The sequence below is a fragment of the Eucyclogobius newberryi genome, unplaced genomic scaffold (assembly GCF_026437365.1).
Source record: "Eucyclogobius newberryi isolate DKJ021-1_F unplaced genomic scaffold, fEucNew1.0.hap1 SCAF_8, whole genome shotgun sequence".
Taxonomy (NCBI): Eukaryota; Metazoa; Chordata; class Actinopteri; order Gobiiformes; family Gobiidae; genus Eucyclogobius; species Eucyclogobius newberryi.
In genome coordinates this window covers 969701-989938 of record NW_027316500.1, presented here as the reverse complement: position 1 = coordinate 989938, position 20238 = coordinate 969701, and the positions used below count along the sequence as shown (strand labels likewise).

At 42.9% G+C, this 20238-nt stretch overlaps 6 non-coding genes across 6 annotated transcripts; 5 read left to right on the top strand and 1 right to left on the bottom strand.

Moving 5' to 3' along the window:
* The first annotated feature begins 2237 nt into the window (after positions 1–2237).
* Positions 2238–2310, top strand: trnaf-gaa (transfer RNA phenylalanine (anticodon GAA)). Its single transcript has one exon. It is a non-coding gene; the product is annotated as a tRNA-Phe (tRNA).
* Positions 2311–4456: 2146 nt separating this feature from the next.
* Positions 4457–4529, top strand: trnaf-gaa (transfer RNA phenylalanine (anticodon GAA)). Its single transcript has one exon. It is a non-coding gene; the product is annotated as a tRNA-Phe (tRNA).
* A 2138-nt stretch (positions 4530–6667) lies between these two features.
* On the top strand, positions 6668–6740 carry trnaf-gaa (transfer RNA phenylalanine (anticodon GAA)). The gene has a single exon. It is a non-coding gene; the product is annotated as a tRNA-Phe (tRNA).
* Positions 6741–8886: 2146 nt separating this feature from the next.
* On the top strand, positions 8887–8959 carry trnaf-gaa (transfer RNA phenylalanine (anticodon GAA)). Its single transcript has one exon. It is a non-coding gene; the product is annotated as a tRNA-Phe (tRNA).
* Positions 8960–11105: 2146 nt separating this feature from the next.
* Positions 11106–11178, top strand: trnaf-gaa (transfer RNA phenylalanine (anticodon GAA)). The gene has a single exon. It is a non-coding gene; the product is annotated as a tRNA-Phe (tRNA).
* A 3295-nt stretch (positions 11179–14473) lies between these two features.
* On the bottom strand, positions 14474–14546 carry trnav-uac (transfer RNA valine (anticodon UAC)). The gene has a single exon. It is a non-coding gene; the product is annotated as a tRNA-Val (tRNA).
* Between the last annotated feature and the right edge of the window lie 5692 nt (positions 14547–20238).

The following is a 20238-nucleotide window of genomic DNA, read 5'->3' as shown; positions in this document are numbered from 1 at the left end:
TGCCACACGTTTCCCTCCCTTGCCTAATTTGTCAATAAAGTAGCCGAAATAGCTCAGTTGGGAGAGCGTTAGACTGAAGATCTAAAGGTCCCTGGTTCAATCCCGTTAGTCTTTGCTCAAAAATACAATGAATAGGAACGCTGGGTCTTTTGGATATTTTGCGAGATCAGGACATAAATGGCCTGGAAAGGATCTATAAAACATAAACAGCATGCTTTCGTTGGAACATTGTTAGCATGAACATGTTTGGTAACATGTTTGGTTTTGCTGAATGTTGTACCCAAGACCTTCTGCGTGTAGGGCAGATGTGATGACCACCACACAATGAAACCATGAAGCAGAAGTTTGCCTACTTCAATGCTGCTCTCTTTGATATAGCCCAATGATCAAATGTCATACTTATTTTCAAAACAGGACATCCTGTAGAAAGGTGTGGTTCAACGGTATAGCGGTTAGCGCTCTGAATCCAGAGTTTTTCTTCATTTCTAATTGCAATTAGAGAGGTAACCCTTTCATGGGTATGTTAAGATTCTCGCCTCTGTGGCGCAATCGGCTAGCGCGTTCTGCTGATAGGCGAAAGGTTGGTGGTTTGAGCCCACCCAGGGACGACTGCTCACCTTGCCAGAGCAAGCAAGAGATACAATCCCAGAAGTAATCACTGTATGTAATTATGTAAGGAAACCAGGAAATCATTACGGCGCTGGGGCTTCCTTGGGCAAAGGGCCTGTTTAGTTAACAGGAAATGCCTACTCTTTTGTCTATGAAAAATATTTACAAGGACAGTAAAGCCCACAAGAAGAGCCCTCAAACCCATAACTTTCTCCCTCAAGTTTACTGCTGCTACACTTTGCATTAAGAGAGGGAAAAGTATTGCTGCACATCAAGATTGTTTGCACTGTTTGCACTCCTTGTTTCTCATTTTTTGGGCAAGGGATGATTGATGTAAAGACTTGTAGCTTTGGATCACCGTTATCCTTCCAAGGAGCAGTCTGCGGTTCCATGGTGTAATGGTTAGCACACTTTGAATCCAGCGATCCGAGTTCAAATCTCAGTGGAACCTTGAGTACCCCGAGAGTAGCGTTACTCTTTTGAAAAAGTGCAGAAACATGAAGAATCTTTGGGTAAAATCTGTGCTTACGCCCTGAAAGGAGCTAACCAAAGCATACAAACTAAACAAAGCTGTTAAAATCTGGAGCTGGTTTTCTTATGACCAAGCTTATGATTCAACGCCTGGATTACAAAAGGCGTAAACGTTTCACCGCATTGCAAAAGAAACTCAAATGAAAAGCATTGATGTGTTGAAGGAATCCTTTGACTTGGAGAGACAGGACTTTTATAGGACTTATTATAAGCAAGAAATGAAACAAAGAAATGACCACTATAATCCTCTGACAGTAATCTTCGTTGAAGCCAATCAATCAGAATTTGCGAGGGGAATCATTTCTAAATGATCTCAATGCATTGGTAATCTGGACAACGTTCTGCTAAGTATATTCTAAACCAATGGGAACGAGAAGTGAACCTGGTTTTGTCTGACCAAGAGTGTGGAAATGTAGGAACAGCCCTGAGGAAGACCACAAAATCACATGCCTGAAGGGGAAAAATATGTTTTTTTCACCAAACCATGTCAAAGTGCCCATTATTCACAAGGAAATGCTAACTGCTGGAGAACCCAGCAGGGAAACCACTATCAGGTGTTTTGGGGCAGTGCTGTTGCTCAAAAATAATGGACTGAAATTCACAGGGCACTGCAGACTGTTTTTGACTTTGCCATCCCACTCAAATTTAAAACTATGTACTTGGGCCTCAACACTCCTGCCATGGACAAAATAAATGGATACCCTTGGAACATACTTTTGGCTGTAGAGAAAAAGGCCATCACAAAGAAATGCTCGACACCAACCACGCCAACGATCAAAGACTTGACTGACATAGTAACAGACATTAGACATTGGATGAATGGAAAACAGTGACATTCAGGCTTAATTTGGATAAGCACTAATTTGATCGACTTTGGACCAAGTAGGACCCCTATTTTCATTTAAATGTGATTTTGTTTTTATTTTATGTTTAGTGCTATTTATGTTCTTTTTATTTCGATTTTTGCTCCCTGGTCGTGTCCTGTATTGTTTTATGTTTAATCGAAAGAAAAGAAAAAAGATCACACAGAACTAGTTCATTTTCTCGCTACGTTATGCCACACGTTTCCCTCCCTTGCCTAATTTGTTGATAAAGTAGCCGAAATAGCTCAGTTGAGAGAGCGTTAGACTGAAGATCTAAAGGTCCCTGGTTCAATCCCGGGTTTCGGCAGGTGTACCTGAATGCTAGTCTTTGCTCAAAACTACAATGAATAGGAATGCTGGGTCTATTGGGTGTTTTGCGAGATCAGGACATAAATGGCCTGGAAAGGATCTATAAAACATAAACAGCATGCTTTCGTTGGAACATTGTTAGCATGAACATGTTTGGTAACATGTTTGGTTTTGCTGAATGTTGTACCCAAGACCTTCTGCGTGTAGGGCAGATGTGATGACCACCACATAATGAAACCAAGAAGCAGAAGTTTGCCTACTTCAATGCTGCGCTCTTTGATATAGCCCAATGATCAAATGTCATACTTATTTTCAAAACAGGACATCCTGTAGAAAGGTGTGGTTCAACGGTATAGCGGTTAGCGCTCTGAATCCAGAGTTTTTCTTCATTTCTAATTGCAATTAGAGGGGTAACCCTTTTATGGGTATGTCAAGATTCTCGCCTCTGTGGCGCAATCGGTTTGCGCGTTCTGCTGGTAGGCGAAAGTTTGGTGGTTCGAGCCCACCCAGGGACGACTGCTCACCTTGCCAGAGCAAGCAAGAAATTCGATCCCAGAAGTAACCACTGTATGTAATTATGTAAGGAAACCAGGAAATCATTACGGCGCTGGGGCTTCCTTGGTCAAAGGGCCTGTTTAGTAAAAAGGAAATGCCTACTCTTTTGTCTATGAAAAATATTTACAAGGACAGTAAAGCCCACAAGAAGAGCCCTCAAACCCTTACCTTTCTCCCTCAAGTTTACTGCTGCTACACTTTGCATTAAGAGAGGGAAAAGTATTGCTGCACATAAAGATTGTTTGCACTGTTTGCACTCCTTGTTTCTCATTTTTTGGGCAAGGGATGATTGATGTAAAGACTTGTAGCTTTGGATCACCGTTATCCTTCCAAGGAGCAGTCTGCGGTTCCATGGTGTAATGGTTAGCACACTTTGAATCCAGCGATCCGAGTTCAAATCTCAGTGGAACCTTGAGTGCCCCGAGAGCAGCGTTACTCTTTTGAAAAAGTGCAGAAACATGAAGAATCTTTGGGTAAAATCTGTGCTTACGCCCTGAAAGGAGATAACCAAAGCATACAAACTAAACAAAGCTGTTAAAATCTGGAGCTGGTTTTCTCATGACCAAGCTTATGATTCAACGCCTGGATTACAAAAGGCGTAAACGTTTCACCGCATTGCAAAAGAAACTCAAATGAAAAGCATTGACGTGTTGAAGGAATCCTTTGACTTGGAGAGACAGGACTTTTATAGGACTTATTATAAGCAAGAAATGAAACAAAGAAATGACCACTATAATCCTCTGACAGTAATCTTCGTTGAAGCCAATCAATCAGAACTTGCGAGGGGAATCATTTCTAAATGATCTCAATGCATTGGTAATCTGGACAACGTTCTGCTAAGTATATTCTAAACCAATAGGAAAGAGAAGTGAAACTGGTTTTGTCTGACCAAGAGTGTGGAAATGTAGGAACAGCCCTGAGGAAGACCACAAAATCACTTGCCTGAAGGGGAAAAATATGTTTTTTTCACCACACCATGTCAAAGTGCCCATTATTCACAAGGAAATGCTAACTGCTGGAGAACCCAGCAGGCAAACCACTATCAGGTGTTTTGGGGCTGTGCTGTTGCTCAAAAATAATGGACTGAAATTCACAGGGCACTGCAGACTGTTTTTGACTTTGCCATCCCACTCAAATTTAAAACTATGTACTTGGGCCTCAACACTCCTGCCATGGACACAATAAATGGATACCCTTGGAACATATTTTTGGCTGTAGAGAAAAAGGCCATCACAAAGAAATGCTCGACACCAACCACGCCAACGATCAAATACTTGACTGACATAGTAACAGACATTAGACATTGGATGAATGGAAAACAGTAACATTCAGGCTTAATTTTGATAAGCACTAATTTGATCGACTTTGGACCAAGTAGGACCCCTATTTTCATTTAAATGTGATTTTGTTTTTATTTTATGTTTAGTGCCATTTATGTTCTTTTTATTTAGATTTTTGCTCCCTGGTCGTGTCCTGTATTGTTTTATGTTTAATCGAAAGAAAAGAAAAAAGGACACACAGAACTAGTTCATTTTCTCGCTACGTTATGCCACACGTTTCGCTCCCTTGCCTAATTTGTCAATAAAGTAGCCGAAATAGCTCAGTTGGGAGAGCGTTAGACTGAAGATCTAAAGGTCCCTGGTTCAATCCCAGGTTTCGGCAGGTGTACCTGAATGTTAGTCTTTGCTCAAAAATACAATGAATAGGAATGCTGGGTCTTTTGGATATTTTGCGAGATCAGGACATAAATGGCCTGGAAAGGATCTATAAAACATAAACAGCATGCTTTCGTTGGAACATTGTTAGCATGAACATGTTTGGTAACATGTTTGGTTTTGCTGAATGTTGTACCCAAGACCTTCTGCGTGTAGGGCAGATGTGATGACCACCACACAATGAAACCATGAAGCAGAAGTTTGTCTACTTCAACGCTGCTCTCTTTGATATAGCCCAATGATCAAATGTCATACTTATTTTCAAAACAGGACATCCTGTAGAAAGGTGTGGTTCAACGGTATAGCGGTTAGCGCTCTGAATCCAGAGTTTTTCTTCATTTCTAATTGCAATTAGAGGGGTAACCCTTTTATGGGTATGTCAAGATTCTCGCCTCTGTGGCGCAATCGGCTAGCGCGTTCTGCTGGTAGGCGAAAGTTTGGTGGTTTGAGCCCACCCAGGGACTACTGCTCACCTTGCCAGAGCAAGCAAGAAATTCAATCCCAGAAGTAACCACTGTATGTAATTATGTAAGGAAATCATTACGGCGCTGGGGCTTCCTTGGTCAAAGGGCCTGTTTAGTAAAAAGGAAATGCCTACTCTTTTGTCTATGAAAAATATTTACAAGGACAGTAAAGCCCACAAGAAGAGCCCTCAAACCCATACCTTTCTCCCTCAAGTTTACTGCTGCTACACTTTGCATTAAGAGAGGGAAAAGTATTGCTGCACATCAAGATTGTTTGCACTGTTTGCACTCCTTGTTTCTCATTTTTTGGGCAAGGGATGATTGATGTAAAGACTTGTAGCTTTGGATCACCGTTATCCTTCCAAGCAGCAGTCTGCGGTTCCATGGTGTAATGGTTAGCACACTTTGAATCCAGCGATCCAAGTTCAAATCTCAGTGGAACCTTGAGTGCCCCGAGAGTAGCGTTACTCTTTTGAAAAAGTGCAGAAACATGAAGAATCTTTGGGTAAAATCTGTGCTTACGCCCTGAAAGGAGCTAACCAAAGCATACAAACTAAACAAAGCTGTTAAAATCTGGAGCTGGTTTTCTCATGACCAAGCTTATGATTCAACGCCTGGATTACAAAAGGCGTAAACGTTTCACCGCATTGCAAAAGAAACTCAAATGAAAAGCATTGACGTGTTGAAGGAATCCTTTGACTTGGAGAGACAGGACTTTTATAGGACTTATTATAAGCAAGAAATGAAACAAAGAAATGACCACTATAATCCTCTGACAGTAATCTTCGTTGAAGCCAATCAATCAGAACTTGCGAGGGGAATCATTTCTAAATGATCTCAATGCATTGGTAATCTGGACAACGTTCTGCTAAGTATATTCTAAACCAATAGGAACGAGAAGTGAACCTGGTTTTGTCTGACCAAGAGTGTGGAAATGTAGGAACAGCCCTGAGGAAGACCACAAAATCACATGCCTGAAGGGGAAAAATATGTTTTTTTCACCACACCATGTCAAAGTGCCCATTATTCACAAGGAAATGCTAACTGCTGGAGAACCCAGCAGGCAAACCACTATCAGGTGTTTTGGGGCTGTGCTGTTGCTCAAAAATAATGGACTGAAATTCACAGGGCACTGCAGACTGTTTTTGACTTTGCCATCCCACTCAAATTTAAAACTATGTACTTGGGCCTCAACACTCCTGCCATGGACACAATAAATGGATACCCTTGGAACATATTTTTGGCTGTAGAGAAAAAGGCCATCACAAAGAAATGCTCGACACCAACCACGCCAACGATCAAATACTTGACTGACATAGTAACAGACATTAGACATTGGATGAATGGAAAACAGTGACATTCAGGCTTAATTTGGATAAGCACTAATTTGATCGACTTTGGACCAAGTAGGACCCCTATTTTCATTTAAATGTGATTTTGTTTTTATTTTATGTTTAGTGCCATTTATGTTCTTTTTATTTAGATTTTTGCTCCCTGTTCGTGTCCTGTATTGTTTTATGTTTAATCGAAAGAAAAGAAAAAAGGACACACAGAACTAGTTCATTTTCTCGCTACGTTATGCCACACGTTTCGCTCCCTTGCCTAATTTGTCAATAAAGTAGCCGAAATAGCTCAGTTGGGAGAGCGTTAGACTGAAGATCTAAAGGTCCCTGGTTCAATCCCGGGTTTCGGCAGGCGTACCTGAATGTTAGTCTTTGCTCAAAAATACAATGAATAGGAACGCTGGGTCTTTTGGATATTTTGCGAGATCAGGACATAAATGGCCTGGAAAGGATCTATAAAACATAAACAGCATGCTTTCGTTGGAACATTGTTAGCATGAACATGTTTGGTAACATGTTTGGTTTTGCTGAATGTTGTACCCAAGACCTTCTGCGTGTAGGGCAGATGTGATGACCACCACACAATGAAACCATGAAGCAGAAGTTTGCCTACTTCAATGCTGCTCTCTTTGATATAGCCCAATGATCAAATGTCATACTTATTTTCAAAACAGGACATCCTGTAGAAAGGTGTGGTTCAACGGTATAGTGGTTAGCGCTCTGAATCCAGAGTTTTTCTTCATTTCTAATTGCAATTAGAGGGGTAACCCTTTTATGGGTATGTCAAGATTCTCGCCTCTGTGGCGCAATCGGCTAGCGCGTTCTGCTGGTAGGCGAAAGTTTGGTGATTCGAGCCCACCCAGGGACGACTGCTCACCTTGCCAGAGCAAGCAAGAAATTCGATCCCAGAAGTAACCACTGTATGTAATTATGTAAGGAAACCAGGAAATCATTACGGCGCTGGGGCTTCCTTGGTCAAAGGGCCTGTTTAGTAAAAAGGAAATGCCTACTCTTTTGTCTATGAAAAATATTTACAAGGACAGTAAAGCCCACAAGAAGAGCCCTCAAACCCATACCTTTCTCCCTCAAGTTTACTGCTGCTACACTTTGCATTAAGAGAGGGAAAAGTATTGCTGCACATCAAGATTGTTTGCACTGTTTGCACTCCTTGTTTCTAATTTTTTGGGCAAGGGATGATTGATGTAAAGACTTGTAGCTTTGGATCACCGTTATCCTTCCAAGGAGCAGTCTGCGGTTCCATGGTGTAATGGTTAGCACACTTTGAATCCAGCGATCCGAGTTCAAATCTCAGTGGAACCTTGAGTGCCCCGAGAGCAGCGTTACTCTTTTGAAAAAGTGCAGAAACATGAAGAATCTTTGGGTAAAATCTGTGCTTACGCCCTGAAAGGAGCTAACCAAAGCATACAAACTAAACAAAGCTGTTAAAATCTGGAGCTGGTTTTCTCATGACCAAGCTTATGATTCAACGCCTGGATTACAAAAGGCGTAAACGTTTCACCGCATTGCAAAAGAAACTCAAATGAAAAGCATTGACGTGTTGAAGGAATCCTTTGACTTGGAGAGACAGGACTTTTATAGGACTTATTATAAGCAAGAAATGAAACAAAGAAATGACCACTATAATCCTCTGACAGTAATCTTCGTTGAAGCCAATCAATCAGAATTTGCGAGGGGAATCATTTCTAAATGATCTCAATGCATTGGTAATCTGGACAACGTTCTGCTAAGTATATTCTAAACCAATGGGAACGAGAAGTGAACCTGGTTTTGTCTGACCAAGAGTGTGGAAATGTAGGAACAGCCCTGAGGAAGACCACAAAATCACATGCCTGAAGGGGAAAAATATGTTTTTTTCACCAAACCATGTCAAAGTGCCCATTATTCACAAGGAAATGCTAACTGCTGGAGAACCCAGCAGGGAAACCACTATCAGGTGTTTTGGGGCAGTGCTGTTGCTCAAAAATAATGGACTGAAATTCACAGGGCACTGCAGACTGTTTTTGACTTTGCCATCCCACTCAAATTTAAAACTATGTACTTGGGCCTCAACACTCCTGCCATGGACAAAATAAATGGATACCCTTGGAACATACTTTTGGCTGTAGAGAAAAAGGCCATCACAAAGAAATGCTCGACACCAACCACGCCAACGATCAAAGACTTGACTGACATAGTAACAGACATTAGACATTGGATGAATGGAAAACAGTGACATTCAGGCTTAATTTGGATAAGCACTAATTTGATCGACTTTGGACCAAGTAGGACCCCTATTTTCATTTAAATGTGATTTTGTTTTTATTTTATGTTTAGTGCTATTTATGTTCTTTTTATTTCGATTTTTGCTCCCTGGTCGTGTCCTGTATTGTTTTATGTTTAATCGAAAGAAAAGAAAAAAGATCACACAGAACTAGTTCATTTTCTCGCTACGTTATGCCACACGTTTCCCTCCCTTGCCTAATTTGTTGATAAAGTAGCCGAAATAGCTCAGTTGAGAGAGCGTTAGACTGAAGATCTAAAGGTCCCTGGTTCAATCCCGGGTTTCGGCAGGTGTACCTGAATGCTAGTCTTTGCTCAAAACTACAATGAATAGGAATGCTGGGTCTATTGGGTGTTTTGCGAGATCAGGACATAAATGGCCTGGAAAGGATCTATAAAACATAAACAGCATGCTTTCGTTGGAACATTGTTAGCATGAACATGTTTGGTAACATGTTTGGTTTTGCTGAATGTTGTACCCAAGACCTTCTGCGTGTAGGGCAGATGTGATGACCACCACATAATGAAACCAAGAAGCAGAAGTTTGCCTACTTCAATGCTGCGCTCTTTGATATAGCCCAATGATCAAATGTCATACTTATTTTCAAAACAGGACATCCTGTAGAAAGGTGTGGTTCAACGGTATAGCGGTTAGCGCTCTGAATCCAGAGTTTTTCTTCATTTCTAATTGCAATTAGAGGGGTAACCCTTTTATGGGTATGTCAAGATTCTCGCCTCTGTGGCGCAATCGGTTTGCGCGTTCTGCTGGTAGGCGAAAGTTTGGTGGTTCGAGCCCACCCAGGGACGACTGCTCACCTTGCCAGAGCAAGCAAGAAATTCGATCCCAGAAGTAACCACTGTACGTAATTATTTAAGGAAACCAGGAAATCATTACGGCGCTGGGGCTTCCTTGGTCAAAGGGCCTGTTTAGTAAAAAGGAAATGCCTACTCTTTTGTCTATGAAAAATATTTACAAGGACAGTAAAGCCCACAAGAAGAGCCCTCAAACCCATACCTTTCTCCCTCAAGTTTACTGCTGCTACACTTTGCATTAAGAGAGGGAAAAGTATTGCTGCACATCAAGATTGTTTGCACTGTTTGCACTCCTTGTTTCTCATTTTTTGGGCAAGGGATGATTGATGTAAAGACTTGTAGCTTTGGATCACCGTTATCCTTCCAAGCAGCAGTCTGCGGTTCCATGGTGTAATGGTTAGCACACTTTGAATCCAGCGATCCAAGTTCAAATCTCAGTGGAACCTTGAGTGCCCCGAGAGTAGCGTTACTCTTTTGAAAAAGTGCAGAAACATGAAGAATCTTTGGGTAAAATCTGTGCTTACGCCCTGAAAGGAGCTAACCAAAGCATACAAACTAAACAAAGCTGTTAAAATCTGGAGCTGGTTTTCTCATGACCAAGCTTATGATTCAACGCCTGGATTACAAAAGGCGTAAACGTTTCACCGCATTGCAAAAGAAACTCAAATGAAAAGCATTGACGTGTTGAAGGAATCCTTTGACTTGGAGAGACAGGACTTTTATAGGACTTATTATAAGCAAGAAATGAAACAAAGAAATGACCACTATAATCCTCTGACAGTAATCTTCGTTGAAGCCAATCAATCAGAACTTGCGAGGGGAATCATTTCTAAATGATCTCAATGCATTGGTAATCTGGACAACGTTCTGCTAAGTATATTCTAAACCAATAGGAACGAGAAGTGAACCTGGTTTTGTCTGACCAAGAGTGTGGAAATGTAGGAACAGCCCTGAGGAAGACCACAAAATCACATGCCTGAAGGGGAAAAATATGTTTTTTTCACCACACCATGTCAAAGTGCCCATTATTCACAAGGAAATGCTAACTGCTGGAGAACCCAGCAGGCAAACCACTATCAGGTGTTTTGGGGCTGTGCTGTTGCTCAAAAATAATGGACTGAAATTCACAGGGCACTGCAGACTGTTTTTGACTTTGCCATCCCACTCAAATTTAAAACTATGTACTTGGGCCTCAACACTCCTGCCATGGACACAATAAATGGATACCCTTGGAACATATTTTTGGCTGTAGAGAAAAAGGCCATCACAAAGAAATGCTCGACACCAACCACGCCAACGATCAAATACTTGACTGACATAGTAACAGACATTAGACATTGGATGAATGGAAAACAGTGACATTCAGGCTTAATTTGGATAAGCACTAATTTGATCGACTTTGGACCAAGTAGGACCCCTATTTTCATTTAAATGTGATTTTGTTTTTATTTTATGTTTAGTGCCATTTATGTTCTTTTTATTTAGATTTTTGCTCCCTGTTCGTGTCCTGTATTGTTTTATGTTTAATCGAAAGAAAAGAAAAAAGGACACACAGAACTAGTTCATTTTCTCGCTACGTTATGCCACACGTTTCGCTCCCTTGCCTAATTTGTCAATAAAGTAGCCGAAATAGCTCAGTTGGGAGAGCGTTAGACTGAAGATCTAAAGGTCCCTGGTTCAATCCCGGGTTTCGGCAGGTGTACCTGAAGGTTAGTCTTTGCTCAAAAATACAATGAATAGGAACGCTGGGTCTTTTGGATATTTTGCGAGATCAGGACATAAATGGCCTGGAAAGGATCTATAAAACATAAACAGCATGCTTTCGTTGGAACATTGTTAGCATGAACATGTTTGGTAACATGTTTGGTTTTGCTGAATGTTGTACCCAAGACCTTCTGCGTGTAGGGCAGATGTGATGACCACCACACAATGAAACCATGAAGCAGAAGTTTGCCTACTTCAATGCTGCTCTCTTTGATATAGCCCAATGATCAAATGTCATACTTATTTTCAAAACAGGACATCCTGTAGAAAGGTGTGGTTCAACGGTATAGCGGTTAGCGCTCTGAATCCAGAGTTTTTCTTCATTTCTAATTGCAATTAGAGGGGTAACCCTTTTATGGGTATGTCAAGATTCTCGCCTCTGTGGCGCAATCGGCTAGCGCGTTCTGCTGGTAGGCGAAAGTTTGGTGATTCGAGCCCACCCAGGGACGACTGCTCACCTTGCCAGAGCAAGCAAGAAATTCGATCCCAGAAGTAACCACTGTATGTAATTATGTAAGGAAACCAGGAAATCATTACGGCGCTGGGGCTTCCTTGGTCAAAGGGCCTGTTTAGTAAAAAGGAAATGCCTACTCTTTTGTCTATGAAAAATATTTACAAGGACAGTAAAGCCCACAAGAAGAGCCCTCAAACCCATACCTTTCTCCCTCAAGTTTACTGCTGCTACACTTTGCATTAAGAGAGGGAAAAGTATTGCTGCACATCAAGATTGTTTGCACTGTTTGCACTCCTTGTTTCTAATTTTTTGGGCAAGGGATGATTGATGTAAAGACTTGTAGCTTTGGATCACCGTTATCCTTCCAAGGAGCAGTCTGCGGTTCCATGGTGTAATGGTTAGCACACTTTGAATCCAGCGATCCGAGTTCAAATCTCAGTGGAACCTTGAGTGCCCCGAGAGCAGCGTTACTCTTTTGAAAAAGTGCAGAAACATGAAGAATCTTTGGGTAAAATCTGTGCTTACGCCCTGAAAGGAGCTAACCAAAGCATACAAACTAAACAAAGCTGTTAAAATCTGGAGCTGGTTTTCTCATGACCAAGCTTATGATTCAACGCCTGGATTACAAAAGGCGTAAACGTTTCACCGCATTGCAAAAGAAACTCAAATGAAAAGCATTGACGTGTTGAAGGAATCCTTTGACTTGGAGAGACAGGACTTTTATAGGACTTATTATAAGCAAGAAATGAAACAAAGAAATGACCACTATAATCCTCTGACAGTAATCTTCGTTGAAGCCAATCAATCAGAACTTGCGAGGGGAATCATTTCTAAATGATCTCAATGCATTGGTAATCTGGACAACGTTCTGCTAAGTATATTCTAAACCAATAGGAACGAGAAGTGAACCTGGTTTTGTCTGACCAGTTTGTTAGCCTAGCTACAGTGCTGAAAAGGAATTTAGTGTTACTTTTGTTGACTTCTATTAGATTTGAATAATATCTGGTTTGGGCCTTACGCAGAGCCTGCTTATAGGACAGCAGGCAACTTTTCCATGCTTTTAGGGATTCTTCGGTGTGAGAGCGACGAAATAATCCCTCTAACTTTCTAACTCTTTGTTTATGTGAACGCAGTTCTTGGTTGTACCATGGGGAGGCGCTTTGGCCTAATGACCTTCTGTTTTAACGGCGCGACAACGTCAAGAGCAGACTTCAGAGAATTCATGGTCAAGTCGACAAATTGATCACTTAAACTGGGACTAAAGCTGTTCTCAGCAGGATCACATGACATGTCACTGAATATTGGCTCTATTATTTCTTTGAATTTTGAGATAGATTTTTCAGATATTGTCCTTTTCATTATAACTTTATTTTGTGGGACTGGATGATCTTTAAGAATAAACTGAAAGGTAATTAGGAAATGATCTGACAATATAGGGTTTTGAGGGAGGACAATGAGGTCACTAATCTCTGTTCCATACGTTAGGACAAGATCCAGAGTATTCTTGTGAGTGTGAGTCGGTTTATTTACATTCTGAGTGAAACCAATGCTGTCTAACAAGGCGCTGAAGGCATTACTGAGAGCGTCATCACTCATGTTCACGTGGATATTAAAGTCTCCAGCTATAACTATTTTATCCCAGGCTAACACTAAGTTTGATATAAAGTCAGAAAACTCTGTTAAAAACTCTGAGTAGGGACCAGGAGGTCGGTAGATAACTATGAACAAAACTCCTTTTTGGTTTCTCATATTTGGACATGTGATCGACAGCATAAGGCTTTCAAATGAGTGAAATGCATTGTTAGTTTTAGGGCTCATGAGTAGGCTTGAGTGTGAGATCACTGCCACACCACCACCTCGGCCTGTGCTCCTGGCAGTCTGAAAGTTAACATGGGTGGGTGGGGTGGACTCATTTAGTCTGACGTAGTCGTCTTGTTGAAGCCACGTTTCAGTTAGAGCTAGAAGATCTATGTTATAGTCACTAATTAATTCATTAACTAAGAGCGATTTGGAGGAAATTGCTCGAATGTTTAGCAGTCCATATTTTACGTGTTTATTCATTTGTATATTTGTGTCATTTGTGATTGTTATTTTCCTTAAGTTATTTGGTCTGACGCCTGAAATATTTTTTCTGAGATGTGACTTTTTGGCATTATTTGTACGAGGAACACGAGGGACACACACAGTCTCTATCTGTCTTGAATCTGAACACTTCACATGTAACAGAACAGGCGAGAGTTCAGCGACAGAGGAGCGTCTTAAACTGCTGCTCTGCGCCCGGGGCTCATCCCTAGATGGTCACTTAACACGACTAAGAGTATCGGTCAAATTCCGAACTAATAGGGATGTACCCTCCGAAGTCGGATGGATGCCATCCCTGCGTATGAGCCCAGGCTTTCCCCAAAACGCACTGCAGTTATCAATAAAGACAACGTTGTTTTGAGGGCACCATCTGGATAACCAGTTGTTGAATGCTGAGAGACGGCTGTACAATTCAGCATTGATCCAATTGGGCAGGGGACCAGAAAATATTACAGTGTCTGACATCGACTTCGCTAGGTCACACACCGCGGCTAATTGAACTTTGAGCACCTCTTTAAACCTTGTTGAAAGAATTAGAGGACTGAATGAAAGATAGGTACGCTGTAGCTATTGAACACAATATGAGCTCAACAGATGAAGCTTTTATTTCAGTAAGCAAGAGGGGCACAGTAAAGTCATGGAGCTTTACAGCATGCTCAAAGTCAATGAGAGTTTGCACGAAACACACAGCTGGTTTCACTGGGGATCGAACCCAGGACCTTCTGCGTGTAAAGCAGATGTGATGACCTCTACACAATAAAACCACAGAGCATGTGCCTGCATCCTACATGGCTGCTCTCTTTGATTTGCCCTGTTGAGTAAATTGGCTGTTTCTTGGAACAAACTTGGAGCAAAGCCTAAACGATACAAAGATAACGTGAAGTCACCTAAAATACAGCTCACAAACAGATTTTTACCACTTTCAGAGATGGAATCAAATGAAAAAAGGAAAGATGACGTGGCCAAAATACAGCGAGGAGGATCTGTGCCAGGAGCCAAGGTCACGCAGATTGTTTTGGTTGGAGACGGCGCGATAAGTCACGTGACGCATGAAAAGATAAACACACATTCTTTTCCAAGCGCCACTGTTTCTGAGATAACGTCACTCCTTCCAAATATTATGGCTAAGCATGGAGGAGCTAAACAGCTGATTGTGCACGTGGGTGCAGTGGACATGCGGCGGGAACAGACTGAAGTTTTGAAAAAAGACTTCTTGAAGTTATTCGACGTGCTTGATGAAATGGAAATCAAAACATTCATAAGTGGGCCTATTCCAAACATCGACAGGAGGATAAACAAGTTTAGCCGGCTTCTTCAGCTGAACACATGGCTGTCCAAAGAGTGTGCCCCGAGAGGACTACACTACATTGAGAACTTCTATCTTTTCTGGAAACGAGAGGACCTGTTTAAGAGAAATGCCCCCCACCTATGCAGAGATGGAGTGAGGGTGCTGACAGAGAACCTGCTCCACGCTCTGAGGCATTGGACTGGGCCTGGACAGGGTCCTGAGCAGATAGTTAGAGAAGAGAGGAATGAGAGAAGAATTCCTGCTCCATCAGCCAGAGACCGAGCCAATGTTTCAACATCAAAAGCACCACAACCTCAGCCTCCACCAAAGGATTCATCAGCAGCTGCTCCACCACCAGCAGCAAAGGATTCAGCTCCAGCTGCTCCACATTCACCTCCACCGCCTCCAGAAAAGGAACAATTTTCAAAGGCCTTGGACCCATCTGTGACAAGCCCAACAACATCCCTGTCAACGCCCCTGCCTTCACACCAGCCCTGGGTTCCCCCTGCAACATCTACTCCCACTAAAGATTCATCATTCTCCTTCTCATCTCCACTCTCACCCATGGGCCTTCCCAGCCATTTTGAAAGTCTGATCAAATCAGGCATTAAGATGGCTCCACTCACGCCCAATATAGCAAGGGCTATGTCAAAACTTATCAACTCTTCCCTGCACAAGCCGACTACACCAACAAAAGCCCCACCTCCCATCCCCCTCGCCTCTCACCTGGTCCCAAACTCTCCTTGGCTACAAAAGCCCCACCACCCATCCAACCTCGCCTTTCACCTGGTATCTCCCATAGCTAGGATGCACTGGGTCTCAGCGTTGCCGGGACTTATTGTCACATTAAAAAGCAAACCAACCCAGGGCCCTATGTAAAAAGAGCCCCCCCTAGTGCTATTTCTGTAGTCACATCATCACACAGATGGAAAAACAAAATGCGAGTCAGGCCCAATCTGAGAAATGTGATTCATATTCCCTGTGAAAAGATAAAGCCCAGTCCCACTGAAACTAGTCTGAAACTTGCTGTGCTAAATGTCAGATCCTTATGTAACAAATCTCTCTTAATTAATAATTTTATTTCTTCTTATAATCTTGATTTTATGTTTTTAACTGAAACATGGCTTGACAAAAACACAGGAAATGTAGTTCTGATAGAATCTGCTCCACCCAACTTTAAGTTTGAATCTGAAACACGAGAAAACAAAAAGGGGGTGGAGTCTGTGCTGTCTTTAGAGATGAAATAATTACCCGCAGGTTGTCTTTTAGGGTGTTTTCATCATTTGAGTATGTATCCTTTAAAATGGAGCTAAAACGGTCTCCATCCATTCTCTTCATTGTTTTATACAAGCCTCCCCAGCACTGCCAAAGTTTTATTGATGATTTTACTGAGATGCTTTCAGTCGTATGCACAGACTTTGATGGTTCGGTCATTACAGGTGATTTCAATGTGCATGTTGATAATATTTGTGACAGAAACGCTAAAGAGCTTGATGCTGTCCTTGAAACCTTCAGTCTTACTCAGCATGTGAGAGGCCCCACCCACAGCAAAGGACACACTCTAGATCTCATATTTACAAAGGGGGTAAATATTTCAAATGATAATGTGATCAATGTTGCTCTGTCTGATCATTTCTGTGTCTTCTTTGACCTGTCTGTTTCTCCCAAACCACCGGTTGGTCCTGCAGTTGTTCAGAGGAGACACATACGTGATGGCACAGGTGCACTGTTTATGGAAATGATAAACTAAATAAATCATTGAATAATTAAATACATAATTAATAACAAATTAAATTCAAATTAAATAATATTTGTTGATCTTGTGTTCTTGTTTTTCCTTCATTATTTTTTATTTTTTTTTCCCTTCTTCTTCTTTCTTCTTCTTTCTTCTTTCTTCTTCGACAGGTCGCTGCCCCTTCCCTCAAAGCCTGCGAAGTACGGAATCAAGCTGTGGGTCGCGTGCGACTCGCTGTCCAGTTACGCCTGGAAGATGCAGGTTTACACCGGGAAATCCGATAAGCGCGCGCCTCCGGAGAAGAGCCTGGCCACGCGGGTCATGCTCGATCTCTCCGAGGCACTGGGACTGGGGGTCGGGGGGGGCCGCAACGTCACGTGCGACAACTTCTTCACCTCGTACGAGCTCGCCCGAAGGTTATTCTTCGAGAGGGACGGCCTCACCCTGCTGGGGACGCTGCGCGCCAACAGGAGCGAGATCCCGCGGGAACTGGTCGACACGAAGCGCAGGGCGGTCGCGTCCTCCGTCTTCGCGTTCACGTTGGGCGAGACCGCGCCGGGGACCTCTTCCACGGCTACGGCGACAAACGGAGTCCCCTCGGTCCTACCTGGCGAAGAAGAGCAAGAACGTGCTGATCCTCACCACGGTGCCGCGCCAACTACGGAGACGGCGATCCTCCGAGCAAACCGGCGGCCGTGTTGCATTACAATCGCACCAAGGGAGGCGTGGACAACCTGGACAAGGTGACGGGTACCTACAGCTGCAGGAGGAAAACCTGCCGCTGGCCCCTCGTCCTGTTCCACAACATGATCGACGTGTCCGCGTACAACGCTTTCGTCCTGTGGCGGGAGCTGAACCCGACGTGGATGGTCGGCAAACGCCACAGACGCAGGCTGTTCATGGAGCAGCTGGGGAGCGCGCTCGTCGCGGGAGGGGGGAGGAGGACCCGCGCCCCGGCGTCATCGGGGACATCTCGGAAGAGGGAAGAAGAGAGGGGAGAGGGGAGAGGAGAGGGGAGAGATGGGGGGGAGAGGAAGAAGAGAACCCGCGTGCGGCTGTACCCGCGAAGAAGAAGAGGTGCCGAATATGCCCCAGGAGCAAGGACACTAAAACGACGAACGTGTGCCGAGGGTGCCTCGTACACGTGTGTGGCAAGTGCGCCCTCAGCTACTGCCCGCGCTGCGCTCGGACCTAAGTATCTGTCGACCTTACGATCGCTGCCGTTGCCGCCCTTGCCTTGCTATGGTGTCAATTTTTATTTTACTTTAAATAATGATAAAAAAAATAATAATAATAAATATAACAATTGTGTCCTTATGATGAAGAAGTAGAGAGAAAAAGAGAGAGAGAGAGTAAAGCGAGACCCCTCCTCCGTCCACGGGGGGGGTCAGCGATACAAAGCCTCCATCTACGGGGGGTCCCTCGTCGATGGGGGGTCTGTGATACACCCCCACCCACCCTTGTCCATGGGCCGTGGGGGGGGTCTCTGATTCTGTGACTCTGGTGGGTCTCGAACTCACAGCCTTTGAATGCCTTTGCAACTTTTGCCTGATTCCCCTTTTTCACAAAAGCAAAACAGTCATCCGAAAACGGTCTACATCAATCATTCCTTACCAAAAAACTGAGAAACAAGGAGTGAAAAGAGTGCATTTACTCTTCAGGGTACTTATTCAGGGATACTTTTCAATCTCTAATTGCAAATTGTAAAAGAGCTCTTTCGGGTGATAAGTTTTTCTGTACATGTAAACAACTGATTTGCTTGAAAGGCTATTATGAAAGCACTGCTGGGATTTAAACCCAGGATTTCCTGTTTACTAGACAGGCACTTTGACCATCTAAGCCACAGCGCCTCTTAAATGCTACTTTAACCTGTTTCAGCTAGATATTCAGTGACCAATGTTACTTCATAGATTTTGCGTGTGCAATAGCTCTTCCAATCGTCCCTGGGTGGGCTCGAACCACCAACCTCCCGGTTAACAGCCGAGCGCACTGGCCAATTGCGCCACAGAGACAAACAGCTTAATAAAATATTTGCACCTTGACAAGCCGCAATATGTTTTTTTTAAAGCGAGCCAGCAACATTCGAAAGTTCAGCCCCTGTCCAATCAACTGCGTTTAATGGAGAGCGAGGGCATCAATCTTTCTACCTTTGAGCTAAATCCCCTGTACCAATGTAGCTATAAAAAAACTGGAAGTCTTTCAATCAATCGACTCTCGCCAATTTATTGTGCACTCAATATACTGCAGTTAATCTGGATATTGAGGAAAAATGGCAAAATAATGTTATTTGACATAATGCCGATGTATTTGCTTACTTTTTCAAGCACACTTGGCAATTGAACCTCGTTCAGCAGTGCCTTTCATCAGATAGTAAAGCGAGCAGATTTTCCATTGTAAAAAAAAAATGTGTTCTCTCACCATTAGCGACTCTGGTGGGACGCGAACCCACAACCTTTGAATGCCCTTGCAAATTATACCTAGAAGTCCAATGCGCTATCCATTGCGCCACAGCGCCCATACATCCTTCCATGATGCTCATTTCCACAAACGCAAAACACGGTTTTCATCCAAAATGGGTCCACATCAGTCATTCCTTGCCAACAAACTGAGAATCAAAAAGTGAAAAGAGTGCAGTTAATCTGTGTGTGCAGGGATACTTTTCCATCTTATTCCAATTTGTAACAGCAGCGCATTTTCTGTCGTTGTAAATAATTTGCATGCTTGAATGGACAACTGAGTAGTAGTAGGTTTGAGATGGGCCGGTAATTATTTAGCACTGTGGCATCAAGACTGCTCTTCTTTAAGAGAGGCTTAATGACTGCAGTTTTAAGGCTCTTGGGAAAATTCCAGATCCAAGCAACATGTTGACTTTTTGATTGATTGGAGCCAACAGACTGCTCACCATAGACTTTAAAAATCTAGTAGGCAATGCATAAAGGCAGCATGTAGTGGAACTCAGACTTGTGGTGATCTCTTGGAAAGTTTTGTCAGCCACAAATGCAAAATGGGTTAACTCCAGTTGTCTAGCTGGCTGCGTGCTTGTTATCTGCAAATAATGGTATTTTTAATGTTCTGAACTGAGTCTTGCAAAGAAGACTGCAAACTCATTGCACCTGGAGAAATACAGAAACCATCAAAGTAACATTTACCACACTGTAATTTGAAATATTAACCCGCTTTGTCATTAGCAGGTCCAGAGTGTGCCCTTTGCCCTTGGTGGGGCCACTCAGGTGCTGAGTAAGACCAAAGCTTCTGAGGACAGCGCCAAACTCTTTAGAAGAAGACGAGGTTGAGCGGGACGTGAAGGAAGGAAGGAACAGTCACTCACGTACGGGAAACTCCTACCAAGCAGTGGCCAGCCTATAGCACACTGGGATTCTGTGGTAATTGAACCAAATTTAGCAGTTCCTTTCATCAGTTAATAACACAAGCA